General features: G+C 51.2%; 1 protein-coding gene and 2 long non-coding RNA genes across 16 annotated transcripts in view; all 3 read left to right on the top strand.

Moving 5' to 3' along the window:
* Positions 1-427: 427 nt before the first annotated feature.
* LOC127928906 (uncharacterized) lies at positions 428-1920 on the top strand. Of its 12 annotated transcripts, none has more exons than XR_008132737.1 (7): positions 428-479; positions 625-711; positions 798-826; positions 1030-1116; positions 1175-1290; positions 1562-1735; positions 1790-1910. It is a non-coding gene; the product is annotated as an uncharacterized LOC127928906 (long non-coding RNA). The 12 variants fall into 12 exon arrangements; XR_008132736.1 differs by having other exon boundaries at positions 769-826; XR_008132735.1 differs by lacking the exon at positions 428-479 and adding an exon at positions 528-594.
* A 5778-nt stretch (positions 1921-7698) lies between these two features.
* Positions 7699-24108, top strand: part of LOC127928900 (intermembrane lipid transfer protein VPS13B-like) — a 33151-nt gene continuing 16741 nt past the window's right edge. Inside the window, exons 1-2 of the mRNA XM_052516499.1 lie at positions 7699-7896; positions 15898-16144. The gene's annotated coding sequence lies outside the window, so the exon portion shown is untranslated. The remainder of the gene's footprint in view (positions 7897-15897; positions 16145-24108) is intronic.
* LOC127928903 (uncharacterized) overlaps positions 21176-24108 on the top strand; it is a 3289-nt gene continuing 356 nt past the window's right edge. Inside the window, exons 1-3 of one of the 3 annotated variants that reach the window (XR_008132720.1) lie at positions 21176-21227; positions 22495-22561; positions 23846-24054. This is a non-coding gene — a long non-coding RNA (uncharacterized LOC127928903). Of the gene's footprint in view, positions 21228-22278; positions 22349-22494; positions 22562-23774; positions 24055-24108 lie in introns of those variants that run through there. The other 2 variants (XR_008132721.1, XR_008132722.1) reach the window with 2 other exon arrangements.

Genomic DNA, 24108 nt, shown 5'->3' with positions numbered 1-24108 from the left:
ACAGAGCTGCAGTAGACCCAGACTCTGTAGTCAGACGACAGAGCTGCAGTAGACCCAGACTCTGTAGTCAGGGCGACAGAGCTGCAGTAGACCAGACTCTGTAGTCAAGAGACAGAGCTGCAGTAGACCAGACTCTGTAGTCAAGACGACAGAGCTGCAGTAGACCAGACTCTGTAGTCAAGACGACAGAGCTGCAGTAGACCAGACTCTGTAGTCAAGACGACAGAGCTGCAGTAGACCCAGACTCTGTAGTCAAGACGACAGAGCTGCAGTAGACCAGACTCTGTAGTCAAGACGACAGAGCTGCAGTAGACCAGACTCTGTAGTCAAGACAACAGAGCTGCAGTAGATCCAGACTCTGTAGTCAAGACGACAGTGGTCTGGTGAGGCAGGTCGTATGTTGTCCAGACAGGCCAGGCAGGTCCTGTGTTGTCCAGACAGGCCAGGCAGGTCTAATGTTGTCCAGACAGGCCAGGCAGGTCTGTGTTGTCCTGACAGGCCAGGCAGGTCTAATGTTGTCCAGACAAGCCAGGCAGGTCTAATGTTGTCCAGACAGGCCAGGCAGGTCTAATGTTGTCCAGACAGGCCAGGCAGGTCTGTGTGTTGTCCAGACAGGCCAGGCAGGTCGTGTGTTGTACTGACAGGCCAGGCAGGTCTAATGTTGTCCAGACAGGCCAGGCAGGTCTAATGTTGTCCAGACAGGCCAGGCAGGTTGTGTGTTGTACTGACAGGCCAGGCAGGTCGTTGTTGTCCAGACAGGCCAGGCAGGTCTAATGTTGTCCAGACAGGCCAGGCAGGTCTAATGTTGTCCAGACAGGCCAGGCAGGTCGTATGTTGTCCAGACAGGCCAGGCAGGTCGTATGTTGTACTGACAGGCCAGGCAGGTCTTGTGTTGTACTGACAGGCCAGGCAGGTCTAATGTTGTCCAGACAGGCCAGGCAGGTCTAATGTTGTCCAGACAGGCCAGGCAGGTCGTGTGTTGTACTGACAGGCCAGGCAGGTCGTATGTTGTACAGACAGGCCAGGCAGGTCGTGTGTTGTACTGACAGGCCAGGCAGGTCTAATGTTGTCCAGACAGGCCAGGCAGGTCTAATGTTGTCCAGACAGGCCAGGCAGGTCGTGTGTTGTACTGACAGGCCAGGCAGGTCTTGTGTTGTACAGACAGGCCAGGCAGGTCTAATGTTGTCCAGACAGGCCAGGCAGGTCTAATGTTGTCCAGACAGGCCAGGCAGGTCTAATGTTGTCCAGACAGGCCAGGCAGGTCGTATGTTGTACTGACAGGCCAGGCAGGTCGTATGTTGTCAGGCCAGGCAGGTCAGGCCCAGGCAGGTCGTAATGTTGTCCAGACAGGCCAGGCAGGTCGTATGTTATACCAGGCCAGGCAGGCCAGGCCAGGCAGGTCTTTGTATGTTGTACTGACAGGCCAGGCAGGTCGTGTGTTGTACTGACAGGCCAGGCAGGTCGTATGTTGTACTGACATGCCAGGCAGGTCGTATGTTGTGCAGGCCAGGCAGGTCGTATGTTGTACTGACAGGCCAGGCAGGCCAGGCAGGCCAGGCAGGTCGTATGTTGTACTGACAGGCCAGGCAGGTCGTATGTTGTACTGACAGGCCAGGCAGGTCGTATGTTGTACTGACAGGCCAGGCAGGTCGTATGTTGTACTGACAGGCCAGGCAGGTCGTATGTTGTACTGACAGGCCAGGCAGGTCGTATGTTGTACTGACAGGCCAGGCAGGTTGTATGTTGTACTGACAGGCCAGGCAGGTCCAGGTACTGACAGGCCAGGCAGGTCGTATGTTGTACTGACAGGCCAGGCAGGTCGTATGTTGTACTGACAGGCCAGGCAGGTCGTATGTTGTACTGACAGGCCAGGCAGGTCGTATGTTGTACTGACAGGCCAGGCAGGTCGTATGTTGTACTGAAGGCCAGGCAGGTCTAAAAATATTTAGGGATTGAAAATATGAAATTCAGGAAGCTTTTCCTTCCCCCTGTGTGTGTGTGTGTGTGTGTGTGTGTGTGTGTGTGTGTGTGTGTGTGTGTGTGTGTGTGTGTGTGTGTGTGTGTGTGTGTGTGTGTGTGTGTGTGTGCGTGTGTGCGTGTGCGTGCGTGTGTGGGGATGGGATGGTAACTTGCTGTCCGTTCGTCTCAGGCGTCCAACGGTCGACCATAAATATGAGTGTGGTTCTCCTCTGCTCTCTCCCTGACCACATGATAATAGCCTGGGTGGCAGCATACAGGCTGAGCTCACACACACAGAGAGAGAGGGAGGGGAGGAGAAGAGGGGAGGAGGGGGGGAGGAGAGGAGAGGAGAGGAGAGGAGGAGAGGAGAGGAGAGGAGAGGAGAGAGGAGAGGAGAGGAGAGGAGAGAGGAGAGGAGAGAGGGGAGAGGAGAGGAGAGAGAGGGGAGGGGAGGGGAGAGGGGAGGGGAGAGAGGAGAGGAGAGGAGAGGAGAGGAGAGGTGGTGCTTGCTGTTCCATTATGCTCTGGTCTCTGGGCTGTAGGATGCACCATGGTAGAAGAGGAGTCTTCTGGCCAGTTGGGAGAGGCTCTCTCTGTTGTAATAGGAGATGAGAGGTCAGTTCAGTGCTGCTCTGAGAGAGAGGGGAGGGAGTTCCCCAACCTAGTGCTGCTCTGAGAGAGGAGGTCTAGGGAGGTGCTCCTCTGAGGAGAGGGGGAGTTCCCCAACCTAGTGGAGAGGGAGGGCCTGGGAGTTCCCCAACCTAGTGCTGCTCTGAGAGAGGAGGTCTACCTGGGAGTTCCCAGGAGAGAGAGGAGGGGAGTGCTGCTCTGAGAGAGGAGGGGGGAGTTCCCAGCCTAGTGCTGCTCTGAGAGAGGAGGCCTGCCTGGGAGTTCCCAACCTAGTGCTGCTCTGAGAGAGAGGAGGTCTACCTGGGAGTTCCCCAGCCTAGTGCTACTCTGAGGAGGAGGTCTACCTGGGAGTTCCCCAACCTAGTGCTGCTCTGAGAGAGGAGGCCTGCCTGGGAGTTCCCCAACCTAGTGCTGCTCTGAGAGAGGAGGTCTGCCTGGGAGTTCCCCAACCTAGTGCTGCTCTGAGAGAGAGGAGGCCTGCCTGGGAGTTCCCCAACCTAGTGCTGCTCTGAGAGGGAGGCCTGCCTGGGAGTTCCCCAGCCTAGTGCTGCTCTGAGAGAGGAGGCCTGCCTGGGAGTTCCCCAACCTAGTGCTGCTCTGAGAGAGAGGAGGTCTACCTGGGAGTTCCCCAGCCTAGTGCTACTCTGAGAGAGGAGGTCTACCTGGGAGTTCCCCAACCTAGTGCTGCTCTGAGAGAGGAGGCCTACCTGGGAGTTCCCCAACCTAGTGCTGCTCTGAGAGAGGAGGTCTGCCTGGGAGTTCCCCAACCTAGTGCTGCTCTGAGAGAGAGGAGGTCTACCTGGGAGTTCCCCAGCCTAGTGCTACTCTGAGAGAGGAGGTCTACCTGGGAGTTCCCCAACCTAGTGCTGCTCTGAGAGAGGAGGCCTGCCTGGGAGTTCCCCAACCTAGTGCTGCTCTGAGAGAGGAGGTCTACCTGGGAGCTCCCCATAGTGCTGCTCTGAGAGGAGGTCTGCCTGGGAGTTCCCCAACCTAGTGCTGCTCTGAGAGAGGAGGTCTACCTGGGAGTTCCCCAACCTAGTGCTGCTCTGAGAGAGAGGAGGTCTACCTGGGAGCTCCCCAACCTAGTGCTGCTCTGAGAGAGGAGGTCTGCCTGGGAGTTCCCCAGCCTAGTGCTGCTCTGAGAGAGAGGAGGTCTACCTGGGAGTTCCCCAACCTAGTGCTGCTCTGAGAGAGGAGGCCTGCCTGGGAGTTCCCCAACCTAGTGCTGCTCTGAGAGAGGAGGTCTACCTGGGAGCTCCCCAACCTAGTGCTGCTCTGAGAGAGGAGGTCTACCTGGGAGTTCCCCAACCTAGTGCTGCTCTGAGAAAGGAGGTCTGCCTGGGAGCTCCCCAACCTAGTGCTGCTCTGAGAGAGGAGGTCTACCTGGGAGTTCCCCAACCTAGTGCTGCTCTGAGAGAGAGGAGGTCTACCTGGGAGTTCCCCAGCCTAGTGCTGCTCTGAGAGAGAGGTCTGCCTGGGAGTTCCCCAACCTAGTGCTGCTCTGAGAGAGGAGGTCTACCTGGGAGTTCCCCAGCCTAGTGCTGCTCTGAGAGAGAGGAGGTCTACCTGGGAGTTCCCCAACCTAGTGCTGCTCTGAGAGAGAGGAGGTCTACCTGGGAGTTCCCCAGCCTAGTGCTGCTCTGAGAGAGGAGGTCTACCTGGGAGTTCCCCAACCTAGTGCTGCTCTGAGAGAGAGGAGGCCTGCCTGGGAGTTCCCCAGCCTAGTGCTGCTCTGAGAGAGGAGGTCTACCTGGGAGTTCCCCAACCTAGTGCTGCTCTGAGAGAGGAGGTCTACCTGGGAGTTCCCCAGCCTAGTGCTGCTCTGAGAGAGGAGGTCTGCCTGGGAGTTCCCCAGCCTAGTGCTGCTCTGAGAGAGGAGGTCTACCTGGGAGTTCCCCAACCTAGTGCTGCTCTGAGAGAGGAGGTCTACCTGGGAGTTCCCCAGCCTAGTGCTGCTCTGAGAGAGGAGGTCTGCCTGGGAGTTCCCCAACCTAGTGCTGCTCTGAGAGAGGAGGTCTACCTGGGAGTTCCCCAACCTAGTGCTGCTCTGAGAGAGGAGGTCTGCCTGGGAGTTCCCCAACCTAGTGCTGCTCTGAGAGAGGAGGTCTAGCCTAGTGCTGCTCTGAGAGAGAGGAGGTCTACCTGGGAGTTCCCCAACCTAGTGCTGCTCTGAGAGGAGGTCTACCTGGGAGTTCCCCAACCTAGTGCTGCTCTGAGAAAGGAGGTCTACCTGGGAGTTCCCCAACCTAGTGCTGCTCTGAGAGAGGACGTCTACCTGGGAGTTCTCCAGCCTAGTGCTGCTCTGAGAGAGAGGAGGTCTACCTGGGAGTTCCCCAACCTAGTGCTGCTCTGAGAGAGGAGGTCTGGGAGTTCCCCAACCTAGTGCTGCTCTGAGAGAGTTCCTGGGAGTTCCCCAACCTAGTGCTGCTCTGAGAGAGAGGGTCTACCTGGGAGTTCCCAGCCTAGTGCTGCTCTGAGAGAGGAGGTCTACCTGGGGTTCCCCAACCTAGTGCTGCTCTGAGAGAGAGGAGGTCTACCTGGGAGTTCCCCAGCCTAGTGCTGCTCTGAGAGAGGAGGTCTACCTGGGAGTTCACCAACCTAGTGCTGCTCTGAGAGAGTCTACCTGGGAGTTCCCCAACCTAGTGCTGCTCTGAGAGAGGGAGGTCTACCTGGGAGTTCCCCAACCTAGTGCTGCTCTGAGAGAGAGGAGGTCTACCTGGGAGTTCCCCAGCCTAGTGCTGCTCTGAGAGAGGAGGTTACCTGGGGGTTCCCCAACCTAGTGCTGCTCTGAGAGAGGGAGGTCTACCTGGGAGTTCCCCAGCCTAGTGCTGCTCTGAGAGAGGAGGTCTACCTGGGAGTTCCCCAGCCTAGTGCTGCTCTGAGAGAGAGGAGGTCTGCCTGGGAGTTCCCCAACCTAGTGCTGCTCTGAGAGAGGAGGTCTACCTGGGAGTTCCCCAACCTAGTGCTGCTCTGAGAGAGGAGGTCTACCTGGGAGTTCCCCAACCTAGTGCTGCTCTGAGAGAGGGAGGTCTACCTGGGAGTTCCCCAGCCTAGTGCTGCTCTGAGAGAGAGGAGGTCTACCTGGGAGTTCCCCAACCTAGTGCTGCTCTGAGAGGGAGGTCTACCTGGGAGTTCCCCAACCTAGTGCTGCTCTGAGAAAGAGGAGGTCTACCTGGGAGTTCCCCAACCTAGTGCTGCTCTGAGAGAGACGTCTACCTGGGAGTTCTCTGCCTAGTGCTGCTCTGAGAGAGGCAGGTCTACCTGGGAGTTCCCCAGTGCTTTGAAGGGCTACCTGGGAGTTCCCCAAAGTGCTGCTCTGGTTCTCCTGGGTTCCCCAACCTAGTGCTGCTCTGAGAGAGAGGCAGGTCTAGGGAGTTCCCCAGCCTAGTGCTTAAAGGGCCGTTCCCCAAAGTGCTGCTCTGGTTCTCTGGGTTCCCCAGCCTAGGCTGCTCTGAGAGTTTAAAGGTCTACCTGGGAGTTCCCCAACCTAGTGCTGCTCTGAGGCAGGGCATGCCTCTTTAAAGCAGTTTAAAGGGCCGTTAAAGAGTTGGTTCTCTGGGTTCCCCGGCAGGCAGCAGTTTAAAGGGCCGTTAAAGAGTTGGTTCTCTGGGTTCCCCGGCAGGCAGCAGTTTAAAGGGCCGTTAAAGAGTTGGTTCTCTGGGTTCCCCGGCAGGCAGCAGTTTAAAGGGCCGTTAAAGAGTTGGTTCTCTGGGTTCCCCGGCAGGCAGCAGTTTAAAGGGCCGTTAAAGAGTTGGTTCTCTGGGTTCCCCGGCAGGCAGCAGTTTAAAGGGCCGTTAAAGAGTTGGTTCTCTGGGTTCCCCGGCAGGCAGCAGTTTAAAGGGCCGTTAAAGAGTTGGTTCTCTGGGTTCCCCTGCAGGCAGGCAGCAGTTTAAAGGGCCGCTAAAGAGTTGGTTCTCTGGGTTCCCGGCAGGCAGGCAGCAGTTTAAAGGGCCGTTAAAGAGTTGGTTCTCTGGGTTCCCCGGACAGGCAGCAGTTTAAAGGGCCGTTAAAGAGTTGGTTCTCTGGGTTCCCCGGCAGGCAGCAGTTTAAAGGGCCGTTAAAGAGTTGGTTATCTGGGTTCCCCGGCAGGCAGGCAGCAGTTTAAAGGGCCGTTAAAGAGTTGGTTCTCTGGGTTCCCCTGCAGGCAGGCAGCAGTTTAAAGGGCCGTTAAAGAGTTGGTTCTCTGGGTTCCCCGGAAGGCAGCAGTTTAAAGGGCCGTTAAAGAGTTGGTTCTCTGGGTTCCCCGGCAGGCAGCAGTTTAAAGGGCTGTTAAAGAGTTGGTTCTCTGGGTTCTCCTGCAGGCAGGCAGCAGTTTAAAGGGCCGCTAAAGAGTTGGTTCTCAGGACAGATTACTCATACACAGGACAGCATCCAAGTATTCTGTTGACTGACAGACCAGACCAGACCAGAGACGTCCATTGTCAGCCAGAGGCGGAGACCAAAGGTTTATGGAGATTTATGAGTTCGTCGAGCTTGGATCCTAACCAAGGTCGTAGCCGAGGTCAATACCTCTGTCACGACTGGAAGGAGATGGACTGAGCCAGAACTGTCCTGTTTTTGTCTGACCAAGTGTCTGTCCTGGTTCACACGTCTCACTGTAGGAACCAACGGCTAGCTCATCTGCTTCTCATCAAGTTCAACTGTGATATTTGGGTGTTGTGATGTTGGAGAGGTACAAGACAGGGATGTCCTCTCTCTCCTTTGCTCTTTCTTTAGCGTTAAAGGGGTTTGGAGTTAAAGGGGAAGCTCACCAATTTCTTTATGTGTAGATTTATTTTCACTCTTTCTGTGATTGTAGTTGAGCCCCAAAACCATTTTTTTTTTCATAACAGAAAATTTCCCTAATTACACTTGCCGTTTTAACCACAATGCGTTATGAAAATGTGCCTGAATCATGTTATAAACCACTGCAAACCAAGTCATTGTACGTTAGAGGTGTTTAGAGCTACAAGGTGCCAGCTCTACGTTACACAAACCCTTTAATACTGTATGTCTCTCTGAAGTTGATCTGGTTGTTTTTAGAGGTGTTTAAAGCTACAAGGTGCCAGCTCTACGTTACACAAACCCTTTCCTGATGGGTTATACTGTATGTCTCTCCTTGTAGACCCGGTCCAGTCAGTCTCAGTGCTGCTGGAGCTGCAGGATATCCTGTTGAGGACGGGTCTGAAGGATCGAAGCCGTCTGCTGCTGGGGCCTTTCTCCTGTAGCGCCGCCCTAGAGGCCAGGTGGTGTAGGCACAGCGGCAGTCCTGAACCTGAGACTGGGACCCCTAAACTACTGCTGGACCTGAAGGGAGGCCTACTGCAGGTGAGAGGGAACACCCACAATCCTCTGGTTGGAGGCTCCCTGATTTCCTCCTCATTCCTTCCTGATCCCGGGAATTCTTCCAACCAGGTTTTCTGGGAAACTAACAGAATTTAGAGAAAAGTATCAGATTATTTACAACCCTGTGTGCCATTCCCACCCTAATTCAGTAACACAGAGTTAGTCCACCTTTCTGTCAGAGATCTGATGAGACCAAACATTTTCCCCATACTGTCATTCATCACCCTAATGACCTCACCCTAATGACCTCTACTGGTTATTCATCACTCTAATGACCTCTACTAATGACCTCTACTGGTTATTCATCACTCTAATGACCTCTACTAATGACCTCTACTGGTTATTCATCACTCTAATGACCTCTACTAATGACCTCTACTGGTTATTCATCACTCTAATGACCTCTACTAATGACCTCTACTGGTTATTCATCACTCTAATGACCTCTACTAATGACCTCTACTGGTTATTCATCACTCTAATGACCTCTACTAATGACCTCTACTGGTTATTCATCACTCTAATGACCTCTACTAATGACCTCTACTGGTTATTCATCACTCTAATGACCTCTACTAATGACCTCTACTGGTTATTCATCACTCTAATGACCTCTACTAATGACCTCTACTGGTGACTCACTAATGACCTCTACTAATGACCTCTACTGGTTATTCATCACTCTAATGACCTCTACTGGTGACCTCTCTAATGACCTCTACTATGACCTCTACTAATGACCTCTACTGGTTATTCATCACTACTAATGACCTCTACTGGTTATTCATCACTCTAATGACCTCTACTAATGACCTCTACTGGTTATTCATCACTCTAATGACCTCTACTAATGACCTCTACTGGTTATTCATCACTTTCATAACTGTTAGGGATCGACTGGTACTTCTACTGTTAGGGATCGACTGGTACTTCTACTGTTAGGGATTGACTGGTACTTCTACTGTTAGGGATCGACTGGTACTTCTACTGTTAGGGATTGACTGGTACTTCTACTGTTAGGGTACAGACTGGTACTTCTACTGTTAGGGATTGACTGGTACTTCTACTGTTAGGGATCGACTGGTACTTCTACTGTTAGGGATCTGACTGGTACTTCTACTGTTAGGGATCGACTGGTACTTCTACTGTTAGGGATCGACTGGTACTTCTACTGTTAGGGATCGACTGGTACTTCTACTGTTAGGGATCGACTGGTACTTCTACTGTTAGGGATCGACTGGTACTTCTACTGTTAGGGATCGACTGGTACTTCTACTGTTAGGGATCGACTGGTACTTCTACTGTTAGGGATCGACTGGTACTTCTACTGTTAGGGATCGACTGGTACTTCTACTGTTAGGGATTGACTGGTATTTCTACTGTTAGGGATCGACTGGTACTTCTACTGTTAGGGATCGACTGGTACTTCTACTGTTAGGGATCGACTGGTACTTCTACTGTTAGGGATCGACTGGTACTTCTACTGTTAGGGATCGACTGGTACTTCTACTGTTAGGGATTGACTGGTACTTCTACTGTTAGGGATTGACTGGTACTTCTACTGTTAGGGATCGACTGGTACTTCTACTGTTAGGGATCGACTGGTACTTCTACTGTTAGGGATCGACTGGTACTTCTACTGTTAGGGATCGACTGGTACTTCTACTGTTAGGGATCGACTGGTACTTCTACTGTTAGGGATGCAGACTGGTACTTCTACTGTTAGGGTACAGACTGGTACTTCTACTGTTAGGGATTGACTGGTACTTCTACTGTTAGGGATTGACTGGTACTTCTACTGTTAGGGATTGACTGGTACTTCTACTGTTAGGGTACAGACTGGTACTTCTACTGTTAGGGATCGACTGGTACTTCTACTGTTAGGGTACAGACTGGTACTTCTACTGTTAGGGATCGACTGGTACTTCTACTGTTAGGGTACAGACTGGTACTTCTACTGTTAGGGATCGACTGGTACTTCTACTGTTAGGGATTGACTGGTACTTCTACTGTTAGGGATCGACTGGTACTTCTACTGTTAGGGATTGACTGGTACTTCTACTGTTAGGGATCGACTGGTACTTCTACTGTTAGGGATTGACTGGTACTTCTACTGTTAGGGATCGACTGGTACTTCTACTGTTAGGGATTGACTGGTACTTCTACTGTTAGGGATTGACTGGTACTTCTACTGTTAGGGATCGACTGGTACTTCTACTGTTAGGGATCGACTGGTACTTCTACTGTTAGGGATTGACTGGTACTTCTACTGTTAGGGATTGACTGGTACTTCTACTGTTAGGGATCGACTGGTACTTCTACTGTTAGGGATCGACTGGTACTTCTATTGTTAGGGATCGACTGGTACTTCTACTGTTAGGGATCGACTGGTACTTCTACTGTTAGGGATCGACTGGTACTTCTACTGTTAGGGATCGACTGGTACTTCTACTGTTAGGGATTGACTGGTACTTCTACTGTTAGGGATCGACTGGTACTTCTACTGTTAGGGATCGACTGGTACTTCTACTGTTAGGGATCAGACTGGTACTTCTACTGTTAGGGATCGACTGGTACTTCTACTGTTAGGGATCGACTGGTACTTCTACTGTTAGGGATCGACTGGTACTTCTACTGTTAGGGATCGACTGGTACTTCTACTGTTAGGGATCGACTGGTACTTCTACTGTTAGGGATCGACTGGTACTTCTACTGTTAGGGATCGACTGGTACTTCTACTGTTAGGGATTGACTGGTACTTCTACTGTTAGGGATTGACTGGTACTTCTACTGTTAGGGATTGACTGGTACTTCTACTGTTAGGGATTGACTGGTACTTCTACTGTTAGGGATCGACTGGTACTTCTACTGTTAGGGATTGACTGGTACTTCTACTGTTAGGGATCGACTGGTATTTCTACTGTTAGGGATCGACTGGTACTTCTACTGTTAGGGATTGACTGGTACTTCTACTGTTAGGGATCAGACTGGTACTTCTACTGTTAGGGATCAGACTGGTACTTCTACTGTTAGGGTACAGACTGGTACTTCTACTGTTAGGGTACAGACTGGTACTTCTACTGTTAGGGTACAGACTGGTACTTCTACTGTTAGGGTACAGACTGGTACTTCTACTGTTAGGGTACAGACTGGTACTTCTACTGTTAGGGATTGACTGGTACTTCTACTGTTAGGGTTGACTGGTACTTCTACTGTTAGGGATCGACTGGTACTTCTACTGTTAGGGATACAGACTGGTACTTCTACTGTTAGGGATTGACTGGTACTTCTACTGTTAGGGATCAGACTGGTACTACTACTGTTAGGGTCAGACTGGTACTTCTACTGTTAGGGATACAGACTGGTACTTCTACTGTTAGGGATTGACTGGTACTTCTACTGTCAGGGATTGACTGGTACTTCTACTGTTAGGGATCAGACTGGTACTTCTACTGTTAGGGATCAGACTGGTACTTCTACTGTTAGGGATCGACTGGTACTTCTACTGTTAGGGATCAGACTGGTACTTCTATTGTTAGGGATCAGACTGGTACTTCTACTGTTAGGGATTGACTGGTACTTCTACTGTTAGGGATCAGACTGGTACTTCTACTGTTAGGGATCAGACTGGTACTTCTATTGTTAGGGATCGACTGGTACTTCTACTGTTAGGGATTGACTGGTACTTCTACTGTTAGGGATCGACTGGTACTTCTACTGTTAGGGATCAGACTGGTATTTCTACTGTTAGGGTCAGACTGGTACTTCTACTGTTAGGGATCAGACTGGTACTTCTATTGTTAGGGATACAGACTGGTACTTCTACTGTTAGGGTGCAGACTGGTACTTCTACTGTCAGGGTACAGACTGGTACTTCTACTGTTAGGGATCGACTGGTACTTCTATTGTTAGGGATCGACTGGTACTTCTACTGTTAGGGATCGACTGGTACTTCTACTGTTAGGGTACAGACTGGTACTTCTACTGTTAGGGTACAGACTGGTACTTCTACTGTTAGGGTACAGACTGGTACTTCTACTGTTAGGGTACAGACTGGTACTTCTACTGTTAGGGTACAGACTGGTACTTCTACTGTTAGGGATCGACTGCACTTCTACTGTTAGGGTACAGACTGGTACTTCTACTGTCAGGGTACAGACTGGTACTTCTACTGTCAGGGTACAGACTGGTACTTCTACTGTCAGGGTACAGACTGGTACTTCTACCCAGGGTACAGACTGGTACTTCTACCCAGGGTACAGACTGGTACTTCTACTGTCAGGGTACAGACTGGTACTTCTACTGTCAGGGTACAGACTGGTACTTCTACTGTCAGGGTACAGACTGGTACTTCTACTGTCAGGGTACAGACCCATCCTTCTACTGTCAGGGTAAGACCCACTTCTAACCCTCAGGGTAAGACTGCTGTAAGTTTTCCACATTACAACCCAAACCCAGACATCCTTCTAACCCTTACCCCATTAACAGAAAGATCAGTCACGACTCAACACCTAATACATAATCATACACTTCCTTCTGCAAATACAGAGTGTTTGTGGTGTTTTAATGAAGTCTTGACCCTCACCCCAAACCCACCCATCCTTAACCCTCACCCCAACCCCAACGACTCAACACCTAATACATAATCATACACTTCCTTCTGCAAATACGGAGTGTTTGTGGTGTTTTAATGAAGTCTTGACCCTCACCCCAAACCCACCCATCCTTAACCCTCACCCCAACCCCAACAACTCAACACCTAATACATAATCATACACTTCCTTCTGCAAATACGGAGTGTTTGTGGTGTTTTAATGAAGTCTTGACCCTCACCCCAAACCCACCCATCCTTAACCCTCACCCCAACCCCAACAACTCAACACCTAATACATAATCATACACTTCCTTCTGCAAATACGGAGTGTTTGTGGTGTTTTAATGAAGTCTTGTACAAAAAACCACCCAGATTCCTTCCGTTCCAGCTCCAAACCTGAGAAATACCCACATGTTCCTGTTGTTACGTTTAGTCACCCTCCTCCACAGCAGAGTAGAGCCCAGTCTGGTTCTGTGTCTCAACTGTTTTTTGACTCAGAGATTCCTGCCTTCCTGTCCAAACCCCATCCCCAACCCAACCACCCGCCCCATCCTTAACCCCCAATCTCAACCCCAACCCCCAGCCCATCCCCAACCCCATCATTAACCCCCAACCCCATCCCAAACTCTCAACCCCATCCCCAACCCCATCCTTAACCCTCACCCCCAACCCCTTTCCGAACTCTACCCTCTCCTAAACCCCTAACCCCATCCTTAACCCCAACCCCATCCCGAACTCTACCCTCTCCTTAATCCCTAACCCCATCCTTAAGCCCTAACCCCATCCTTAACCCCTAACCCCATCCTTAACCCCTAACCCCATCCTTAACCCCTCCCCATCCTTAACCCCAGCCCCAACCCCATCCTTAACCCCTAACCCCATCCTTAACCCCTAACCCCATCCTTAACTCCATCCTTAACTCTCAGCCCCAACCCCATCCTTAATCTCCAAACCCATCCTTAACCCTCACCCCCAACCCCTTTCCGAACTCTACCCTCTCCTAAACCCCTAACCCCATCCTTAACCCCAACCCCATCCCGAACTCTACCCTCTCCTTAACCCCTAACCCCATCCTTAACCCCTAACCCCATCCTTAACTCCATCCTTAACCCTCAGCCCCAACCCCATCCTTAATCTCCAAACCCATCCTTAACCCCCATCCTTAACCCCCAACCCCATCCTTAACCCCCAACCCCACCCTTAACCCCCAACCCCATCCTTACCCCTCAGCCCCAACCCCTTCCTTAATCCCCAAACCCTTCCTTAATCCCCAAACCCATCCTTAACCCCCAGCCCCAACCCCATCCTTAACCCCCAACCTCAACCCCATCCTTAACCCCCAACCTCATCCTCAATCCCCAACCCCATCCTTAACCCCAACCCCATCCTCAACCCCCAACCCCATCCTTAACCCCCAACCCCCACCTTAACCCCCATCCTCAACCCCCAAACCCATCCTTAATCCCCAAACCCATCCTTAACCCCCAGCCCAAACCCCATCCTTAACCCCCAACCTCAACCCCATCCTTAACCCCCAACCTCATCCTCAACCCCCAACCCCAACCCCATCCTTAACCCCCAACCCCATCCTTAACCCCCAACCCCATCATTAACCCCCAACCCCACCATTAACCCCCAACCCCATCCATTAACCCCCATCCTTAACCCCCAAACCCATCCTTAATCCCCAAACCCATCCTTAACCCCAGCCCAACCCACCCATCCTAACCCCACCCATTAACCCCCAACCCCATCCTTACCCCTCAGCCCCAACTCCATCCTTAATCCCCAACCCCATCCTTAATCCCCAAACCCATCCTTAAACCCCAGCCCCATCCTCAACCCCCAACCCCATCCTTAACCCCCAACCCCATCCTTAAACCCCAACCCCATCCTTAATCCCCAAACCCATCCTTTATCCCCAAACCCATCCTCAACCCCCAACCCAATCCTTAATCCCCAAACCCATCCTTAACCCTCACCCCAAACGCACCCATCCTTAACCCCCATCCCCATCCTTAACCCCCAACCCCATCCTTAACCCCCAACCCCATCCTCAACCCCCAACCCCATCCTTAATCCCCAAACCCATCCTTAACCCTCACCCCAAACCCACCCATCCTTAACCCTCACCCCAAACCCACCCATCCTTAACCCTCACCCCAACAACTCAACACCTAATACATAATCATACACTTCCTTCTGCAAATACAGAGTGTTTGTGGTGTTTGTACAAAAACCACCCAGATTCCTTCCGTTCCAGCTCCAAACTTGAGAAATACCCACATGTTCCTGTTGTTACGTTTAGTCACCCTCCTCCACAGCAGAGTAGAGCCCAGTCTGGTTCTGTGTCTCAACTATTTTTTTGACTCAGAGATTCCTGCCTTCCTGTCCAAACCCCTTCCCCAAGCCCCAGCCCAACCCCCCGCCCCATACTTAACCCCCAATCTCAACCCCAATCCCCAGCCCATCCCCAACCCCCAACCCCTTAACCCTCGACCCTCTCTTAACCCCCAACCCAATCCCCAACCCCATCCTTAACCCCAACCCCTTCTTTAACCCCATCCTTAACCCCCAGCCCCAACCCCATCCTTAAACCCCAAACCCATCCTTAACCCCCAACCCCTTCCCCTCATCCTTAACCCCTTCCCTATCCTTAAGCCCCAACCCCATCCTTAACCCCCAACCCCAACTCCATCCTTATCCCCCAACCCCATCCTAAACCCCCAGCCCCAACTCCATCCTTAACCCTCAGGCCCAGCCCCATCCTTAAACCCCAACACCATCCTTAACCCCATTCCCATCCTTAACCCCCAGCCCAAACCCCATCATTAACCCCCAACCCCATCATTAAACCCCAAACCCATCCCCCCAGCCCCAGCCCCAACCCCATCCTTAACCCCCAGCCCAACCCCATCCTTAAACCTAACTCCATCCAACCCCATCCTTAACCCCCAACCCCATCCTTAACCCCCAACCCAACCCTATCCTTCACCCCCTACCCCATTCTTAACCCCCAACCATCCTTAACCCCCGAACCCATCCTTAACCCCATTCTTAACCCCTAGCTCCTAGCCCCAGCCCCATCCTTAACCCCCAAACCCATCCTTAACCCCAACCCCATCCTTAACCCCCCTTAACCCCATCCTTAACCCCCAACCTCATCTTTAACCCCCCCAACCCCATCCTTAACCCCAACCCCAACCTTAACCCCAACACCATCCCCAACCCCCATCCTTAACCCCCAACCTCATCCTTAACCCCCAACCCCATCCTTAACCCCCAACCCCATCCTTAACCCCATCCTTAACCCCCAACCCCATCCTTAACCCCATCCTACCCTCTATAGTAGTACCCTGTCATGTAATATTCTCATTGTGTGTGTTTAGGTGTTCTGGGGCCAGGAGCATGTAAACTGTCTGCGGCTGGTGTATGAACACCTGCAGGCCTACCTCCAGAGGAACCAGGGATCTGGGTCAGGGACTGGGACTGGGTCTGGGTCTGGGTCTGGGACTGAAGAGGAAAACCCCCCCTTTGCCACCCAGTCACCCCCCTCCCCTGAATCCCCCTCCCCCAGGACAGAACACAGCTCTGATGACCTCCGCACCGGGCTGTTCCAGTACATACAGAACTCAGGTAACCATCATACCTCATACCTACTACCTATTCACCTGTTTCTCAGGTAATAACACACTGTTACTATCTATTAGATACAGGACTCAGGTAATAACACACTGTTACTATCTATTAGATACAGGTAATAACACACTGTTACTATCTATTAGATACAGGTAATAACACACTGTTACTATCTATTAGATACAGGTAATAACACACTGTTACTATCTATTAGATACAGGACTCAGGTAACCATCATACCTCATACCTACTACCTATTCACCTGTTTCTCAGGTAATAACACACTGTAACTATCTATTAGATACAGGACTCAGGTAATAACACACTGTTACTATCTATTAGATACAGGACTCAGGTAATAACACACTGTTACTATCTATTAGATACAGGACTCAGGTAATAACACACTGTTACTATCTATTAGATACAGGACTCAGGTAATAACACACTGTTACTATCTAATAGATACAGGAACTCAGGTAATAACACACTGTTACTATCTATTAGATACAGGACTCAGGTAATAACACACTGTTACTATCTATTAGATACAGGACTCAGGTAATAACACACTGTTACTATCTATTAGATACAGGACTCAGGTAATAACACACTGTTACTATCTATTAGATACAGGACTCAGGTAATAACACACTGTTACTATCTATTAGATACAGGACTCAGGTAATAACACACTGTTACTATCTATTAGATACAGGACTCAGGTAATAACACACTGTTACTATCTATTAGATACAGGACTCAGGTAATAACACACTGTTACTATCTATTAGATACAGGACTCAGGTAATAACACACTGTTACTATCTATTAGATACAGGTAATAACACACTGTTATTATCTATTAGATACAGGACTCAGGTAATAACACACTGTTACTATCTATTAGATACAGGACTCAGGTAATAACACACTGTTACTATCTATTAGATACAGGACTCAGGTAATAACACACTGTTACTATCTATTAGATACAGGACTCAGGTAATAACACACTGTTACTATCTATTAGATACAGGACTCAGGTAATAACACACTGTTACTATCTAGGTAATAACACACTGTTACTATCTATTAGATACAGGACTCAGGTAATAACACACTGTTACTATCTATTAGATACAGGACTCAGGTAATAACACACTGTTACTATCTATTAGATACAGGACTCAGGTAATAACACACTGTTACTATCTATTAGATACAGGACTCAGGTAATAACACACTGTTACTATCTATTAGATACAGGACTCAGGTAATAACACACTGTTACTATCTATTAGATACAGGACTCAGGTAATAACACACTGTTACTATCTATTAGATACAGGACTCAGGTAATAACACACTGTTACTATCTATTAGATACAGGACTCAGGTAATAACACACTGTTACTATCTATTAGATACAGGACTCAGGTAATAACACACTGTTACTATCTATTAGATACAGGACTCAGGTAATAACACACTGTTACTATCTATTAGATACAGGACTCAGGTAATAACACACTGTTACTATCTATTAGATACAGGACTCAGGTAATAACACACTGTTACTATCTATTAGATACAGGACTCAGGTAATAACACACTGTTACTATCTATTAGATACAGGACTCAGGTAATAACACACTGTTACTATCTATTAGATACAGGACTCAGGTAATAACACACTGTTACTATCTATTAGATACAGGACTCAGGTAATAACACACTGTTACTATCTATTAGATACAGGACTCAGGTAATAACACACTGTTACTATCTATTAGATACAGGACTCAGGTAATAACACACTGTTACTATCTATTAGATACAGGACTCAGGTAATAACACACTGTTACTATCTATTAGATACAGGACTCAGGTAATAACACACTGTTACTATCTATTAGATACAGGACTCAGGTAATAACACACTGTTACTATCTATTAGATACAGGACTCAGGTAATAACACACTGTTACTATCTATTAGATACAGGACTCAGGTAATAACACACTGTTACTATCTATTAGATACAGGACTCAGGTAATAACACACTGTTACTATCTATTAGATACAGGACTCAGGTAATAACACACTGTTACTATCTATTAGATACAGAACTCAGGTAATAACACACTGTTACTATCTATTAGATACAGGACTCAGGTAATAACACACTGTTACTATCTATTAGATACAGGACTCAGGTAATAACACACTGTTACTATCTATTAGATACAGGTAATAACACACTGTTACTATCTATTATATACAGGACTCAGGTAATAACACACTGTTACTATCTATTAGATACAGGACTCAGGTAATAACACACTGTTACTATCTATTAGATACAGGACTCAGGTAATAACACACTGTTACTATCTATTAGATACAGGACTCAGGTAATAACACACTGTTACTATCTATTAGATACAGAACTCAGGTAATAACACACTGTTACTATCTATTAGATACAGGACTCAGGTAATAACACACTGTTACTATCTATTAGATACAGGACTCAGGTAATAACACACTGTTACTATCTATTAGATACAGGACTCAGGTAATAACACACTGTTACTATCTATTAGATACAGGACTCAGGTAATAACACACTGTTACTATCTATTAGATACAGAACTCAGGTAATAACACACTGTTACTATCTATTAGATACAGGACTCAGGTAATAACACACTGTTACTATCTATTAGATACAGGACTCAGGTAATAACACACTGTTACTATCTATTAGATACAGGACTCAGGTAATAACACACTGTTACTATCTATTAGATACAGGACTCAGGTAATAACACACTGTTACTATCTATTAGATACAGGACTCAGGTAATAACACACTGTTACTATCTATTAGATACAGGACTGTTACATCTATTAGTAATAAATAACACACTGTTACTATCTATTAGATACAGGACTCAGGTAATAACACACTGTTACTATCTATTAGATACAGGACTCAGGTAATAAGATACAGAACACCTCACTGTTACTACGGTCAATATGGCAACAGGACAGCAGAAAATGGAGACGTTGGTGTGAAAGACCTTTATAATTATATAAGGTGTTGGTGGAACAGAAAGATCAGTGCTTCTGCACGTGGAATAGAACGAGTCCCCAAACACGCTTCTGGGGCTTCTGCACGTGGAATAGAACGAGTCCCCAAACACGCTTCTGGGGCTTCTGCACGTGGAATAGAACGAGTCCCCAAACACGCTTCTGGGGCTTCTGCACGTGGAATAGAACGAGTCCCCAAACACGCTTCTGGGGCTTCTGCACGTGGAATAAAACGAGTCCCAAACACGCTTCTGGGGCTTCTGCACGTGGAATAGAACGAGTCCCCAAACACGCTTCTGGGGCTTCTGCACGTGGAATAGAACGAGTCCCCAAACACGCTTCTGGGGCTTCTGCACGTGGAATAGAACGAGTCCCCAAACACGCTTCTGGGGCTTCTGCACGTGGAATAGAACGAGTCCCCAAACACGCTTCTGGGGCTTCTGCGTGGAATAGAACTGGGGCTTCTGCACGTGGAATAGAACGAGTCCCCAAACACGCTTCTGGGGCTTCTGCACGTGGAATAGAACGAGTCCCCAAACACGCTTCTGGGGCTTCTGCACGTGGAATAGAACGAGTCCCCAAACACGCTTCTGGGGCTTCTGCACGTGGAATAGAACGAGTCCCCAAACACGCTTCTGGGGCTTCTGCACGTGGAATAGAACGAGTCCCCAAACACGCTTCTGGGGCTTCTGCACGTGGAATAGAACGAGTCCCCAAACACGCTTCTGGGGCTTCTGCACGTGGAATAGAACGAGTCCCCAAACACGCTTCTGGGGCTTCTGCACGTGGAATAGAACGAGTCCCCAAACACGCTTCTGGGGCTTCTGCACGTGGAATAGAACGAGTCCCCAAACACGCTTCTGCACGTGGAATAGAACGAGTTCCCAAACACGCTTCTGCCCCGCTTGAACAAATAGGGAATCAGGGCTTCTGCATGTGGTCTCAGAGAGGAGGACATTACGTCTGTTTCCAGTAAAACACAGTTAGTTCTCCTCCCTGGGCACGCTGTCTTCCTCCCAGACTCTCGCACACGGTGAGAGAGATCAAACCCAAACCTCGCCCTATCAGCTATCTGCCCTGTCAGCCGTGGTCAGTCAGCCTCTCCTCGCCCTATCAGCTATCTGCCCTGTCAGCCGTGGTCAGTCAGCCTCTCCTCGCCCTATCAGCTATCTGCCCTGTCAGCCGTGGTCAGTCAGCCTCTCCTCGCCCTATCAGCTATCTGCCCTGTCAGCCGTGGTCAGTCAGCCTCTCCTCAAAATATCAGCTATCTGCCCTGTCAGCCGTGGTCAGGCAGCCTCTCCTCGCCCTATCAGCTATCTGCCCTGTCAGCCGTGGTCAGTCAGCCTCTCTCCCTATCAGCTATCTGGCCTGTCAGCCGTGGTCAGTCAGCCTCTCCTCTCCTTGTTTGTTGCGTCGTTCCTCTGGTCTTTGATGCATTTAATATGTCTCTTTCCTCTTAATGGAGACAGGAGGCCTCCTTCCCAGCAGTAAAAACAGTAGAGAGTCTGTCTGCCTTGTGACTGACGGCTAGGGAGCTGGTGCTGGGAAGTGCTGGGGAGATGCTGAGGGGTGCCCTGGAGGCAGGGGTGCTGGGGGGATGCTGCTGGGTTCAAATAGGTGGGTGCTGCTTCTGCCCAGTCAGCCGTGGAAGTAGCAGCTGGGCAGTTCCGTTTTGGGATGACACCATTGACAGCGTTCTGTCCGTAGTTCTGCCCTGTCAGGCCACAATCAGTAGCAGCCTCTCCTGCCCTACCGTGGGAGGCAGGAAGTAGCAGCTGGGTCTTCGTTCCCTAGAAGTGCCAGGTAAACACGCCACGGTCAGGCAGGAATAATCGTGGGTCGGTCAGTTCAGCCAGGTAGCCCTGACGGGAGGCAGGAAGTAGCAGCTGGGTCTGTTCCCTGAAGTGCCAGGTAGTCCTGAGGCCACGTGACGGGAGGCAGGAAGTAGCAGCTGGGTCGGTACGTTCCCTAGAAGTGCCAGGTAGTCCTGAGGCCACGGTGGCCAGTAGCAGCTGGGTGGTCGTTCCCTAGAAGTGCCAGGTAGTCCTGAGGCCACGGTGGCGGGAGGCAGGAAGTAGCAGCTGGGTCGGTGCCCTAGAAGTGCCAGGTAGTCCTGAGGTCACGTGGCGGGAGGCAGGAAGTAGCAGCTGGGTATGCAGGTACGTTGTCCCGTGGTCAGTGCCAGGTAGTCCTGAGGCCACAGTGGCGGGAGGCAGGAAGTAGCAGCTGGGTCAGCTATCCCTAGAAGTGCCAGGTAGTCCTGAGGCCACGGTGGTCGGGAGGCAGGAAGTAGCAGCTGGGTCGGTCGTTCCCTAGAAGTGCCAGGTAGTCCTGGGCCACGGTCAGGCAGTGGAGGCAGGAAGTAGCAGCTGGGTCTGTCAGCCAGTTCACAGTCCCTCAGCTGGGTCGGTACGTTCCCTAGAAGTGCCAGGTAGTCCTGAGGCCACGGTGGCGGGAGGCAGGAAGCAGCAGCTGGGTCTCGTTCCCTAGAAGTGCCAGGTAGTCCTGAGGCCACGGTGGGGAGGCAGGAAGTAGCAGCTGGGTCGGTACGTTCCCTAGAAGTGCCAGGTAGTCCTGAGGCCACAGTGGCAGGAGGCCAGCTGGGTCAGTCAGTGCCAGGTAGTCCTGAGGCCCGGTGGCTAGGCAGGAAGTCAGCTGGCCTGCCAGGTAGTCCTGAGGCCACAGTGGTCAGTCAGGAACGGTGGAGGCAGGAAGTAGCAGCTGGGTCGCCGTTCCCTAGAAGTGCCAGGTAGTCCTGAGGCCACGGTGGCGGGAGGCAGGGTAGCAGCTGGGTCGGTCGTTCCCTAGAAGTGCCAGGTAGTCCTGAGGCCACGGTGGAGGCAGGAAGTAGCAGCTGGGTCGGTCAGCCTTCCAGGTAGTCCTGCCACGGTAGCTATCTGGCCAGGTAGTCAGGCCACGGTGGCGGGAGGCAGGAAGTAGCAGCTCTCGGTCGTTCCTAGAAGTGCCAGGTAGTCCTGAGGCCACAGCGTGGAGGCAGGAAGTAGCAGCTGGGTCTCACGCCCTAGAAGTGCCAGGTAGTCCTGAGGCCACAGTGGAGGCAGGAAGTAGCAGCTGGGTCGGTACGTTCCCTAGAAGTGCCAGGTAGTCCTGAGGCCACAGTGGAGGCAGGAAGTAGCAGCTGGGTCGGTCAGTTCCCTAGCTGGGTCGGTAAGTGCCAGGTAGTCCTGAGGCCACAGTGGGGAGGCAGGAAGTAGCAGCTGGGCTCGGCACGTTCCCTAGAAGTGCAGGTAGTCCTGAGGCCACAGTGGAGGCAGGAAGTAGCAGCTGGGTCGGTACGTTCCCTAGAAGTGCCAGGTAGTCCTGAGGCCACGGTGGAGGCAGGAAGTCAGCAGCTGGGTCGCCCCTATGCCAGGTAGTCTGGCCTGGAGGCAGGAAGTCAGAAGTGCCAGGTAGTCCTGAGGCCACAGTGGAGCCTGTCAGGAAGTAGCAGCTGGGTCGGTAGTCAGAAGTGCCAGGTAGTCCTGAGGCCACGGTGGAGGCAGGAAGTAGCAGCTGGGTCGGTATCGTTCCCTAGAAGTGCCAGGTAGTCCTGAGGCCACGTGGCGGGAGGCAGGAAGTAGCAGCTGGGTCTCTCCTAGAAGTGCCAGGTAGTCAGGCCACAGTGGAGGCAGGAAGTAGCAGCTGGCCGTTCCCTAGAAGTGCCAGGTAGTCCTGGGCCACGGTGGCGGGAGGCAGGAAGTAGCAGCTGGGTCGGTACCCCTAGAAGTGCCAGGTAGTCCTGGGCCACGGTGACAGGCAGGAAGTCAGCCTGGGTCGGTCGCCCTAGAAGCCAGGGCCTGAGGCCACAGTGGAGGCAGGAAGTAGCAGCTGGGTCCTCGTCCCTAGAAGTGCCAGGTAGTCCTGAGGTCACTGTGAGGCATTTAATAGCAGCTGGGTCGGTCTTTCCTCTTAAGTGCCAGGTAGTCCTGAGGCCACGGTTCCTTGGGTCCCAGCAGTAAAAACAGTAGGAGTCTGTCTGCAACAGGTTGTCCTGAGGCCACTGTGACCGGAAGTAGCTAGGGAGCTGGTGCCAGGTAGTCCTGAGGCCACGGTGCTGGGGGAGGCCAGGGGTGGATGCTAGCAGCTGGGTCGGTGCTGGAAGTGCCAGGTAGTCCTGGGGGGATGCAGGAAGTAGCAGCTGGGTCTGGGTTCAAAGTGCCAGGTAGTCCTGAGGCCACTGTGGGGAGTTAATTTGACTCTTTAGAAGTGCCAGGTAGTCCTGAGGCCACGGTGGCGGGAGGCAGGAAGTAGCAGCTGGGTCTGGGATGACACCATAGAAGTGCCAGGTAGTCCTGAGGCCACAGTGACGGGAGGCCAGGGTTAGTTCCCTAGAAAGCCAGGTAGTCCTGAGGCCACGGTGGCGGGAGGCAGGATAGCGCTGGGTCAGTTGCCAGGTAGTCCTGAGGCCACGGGAGGCAGGAAGTAGCAGCTGGGTCGGTACGTTCCCTAGAAGTGCCAGGTAGTCCTGAGGCCACGGTGGGGAGGCAGGAAGTAGCAGCTGGGTCGGTACGTTCCCTAGAAGTGCCAGGTAGTCCTGAGGCCACAGTGGCGGGAGGCAGGAAGTAGCAGCTGGGTCGGTACGTTCCCTAGAAGTGCCAGGTAGTCCTGAGGCCACAGTGGCGGGAGGCAGGAAGTAGCAGCTGGGTCGGTACGTTCCCTAGAAGTGCCAGGTAGTCCTGAGGCCACGGTGGCGGGAGGCAGGAAGTAGCAGCTGGGTCGGTACGTTCCCTAGAAGTGCCAGGTAGTCCTGAGGCCACAGTGGAGGCAGGAAGTAGCAGCTGGGTCGGTACGTTCCCTAGAAGTGCCAGGTAGTCCTGAGGCCACAGTGGAGGGAGGCAGGAAGTAGCAGCTGGGTCGGTACG

The sequence above is a fragment of the Oncorhynchus keta genome, unplaced genomic scaffold, assembly GCF_023373465.1.
Source record: "Oncorhynchus keta strain PuntledgeMale-10-30-2019 unplaced genomic scaffold, Oket_V2 Un_scaffold_4810_pilon_pilon, whole genome shotgun sequence".
Classification (NCBI taxonomy): domain Eukaryota; kingdom Metazoa; phylum Chordata; class Actinopteri; order Salmoniformes; family Salmonidae; genus Oncorhynchus; species Oncorhynchus keta.
The sequence above is the reverse complement of the archived record's forward strand: the minus strand, read 5'-3'. Positions and strand labels throughout refer to the sequence as shown.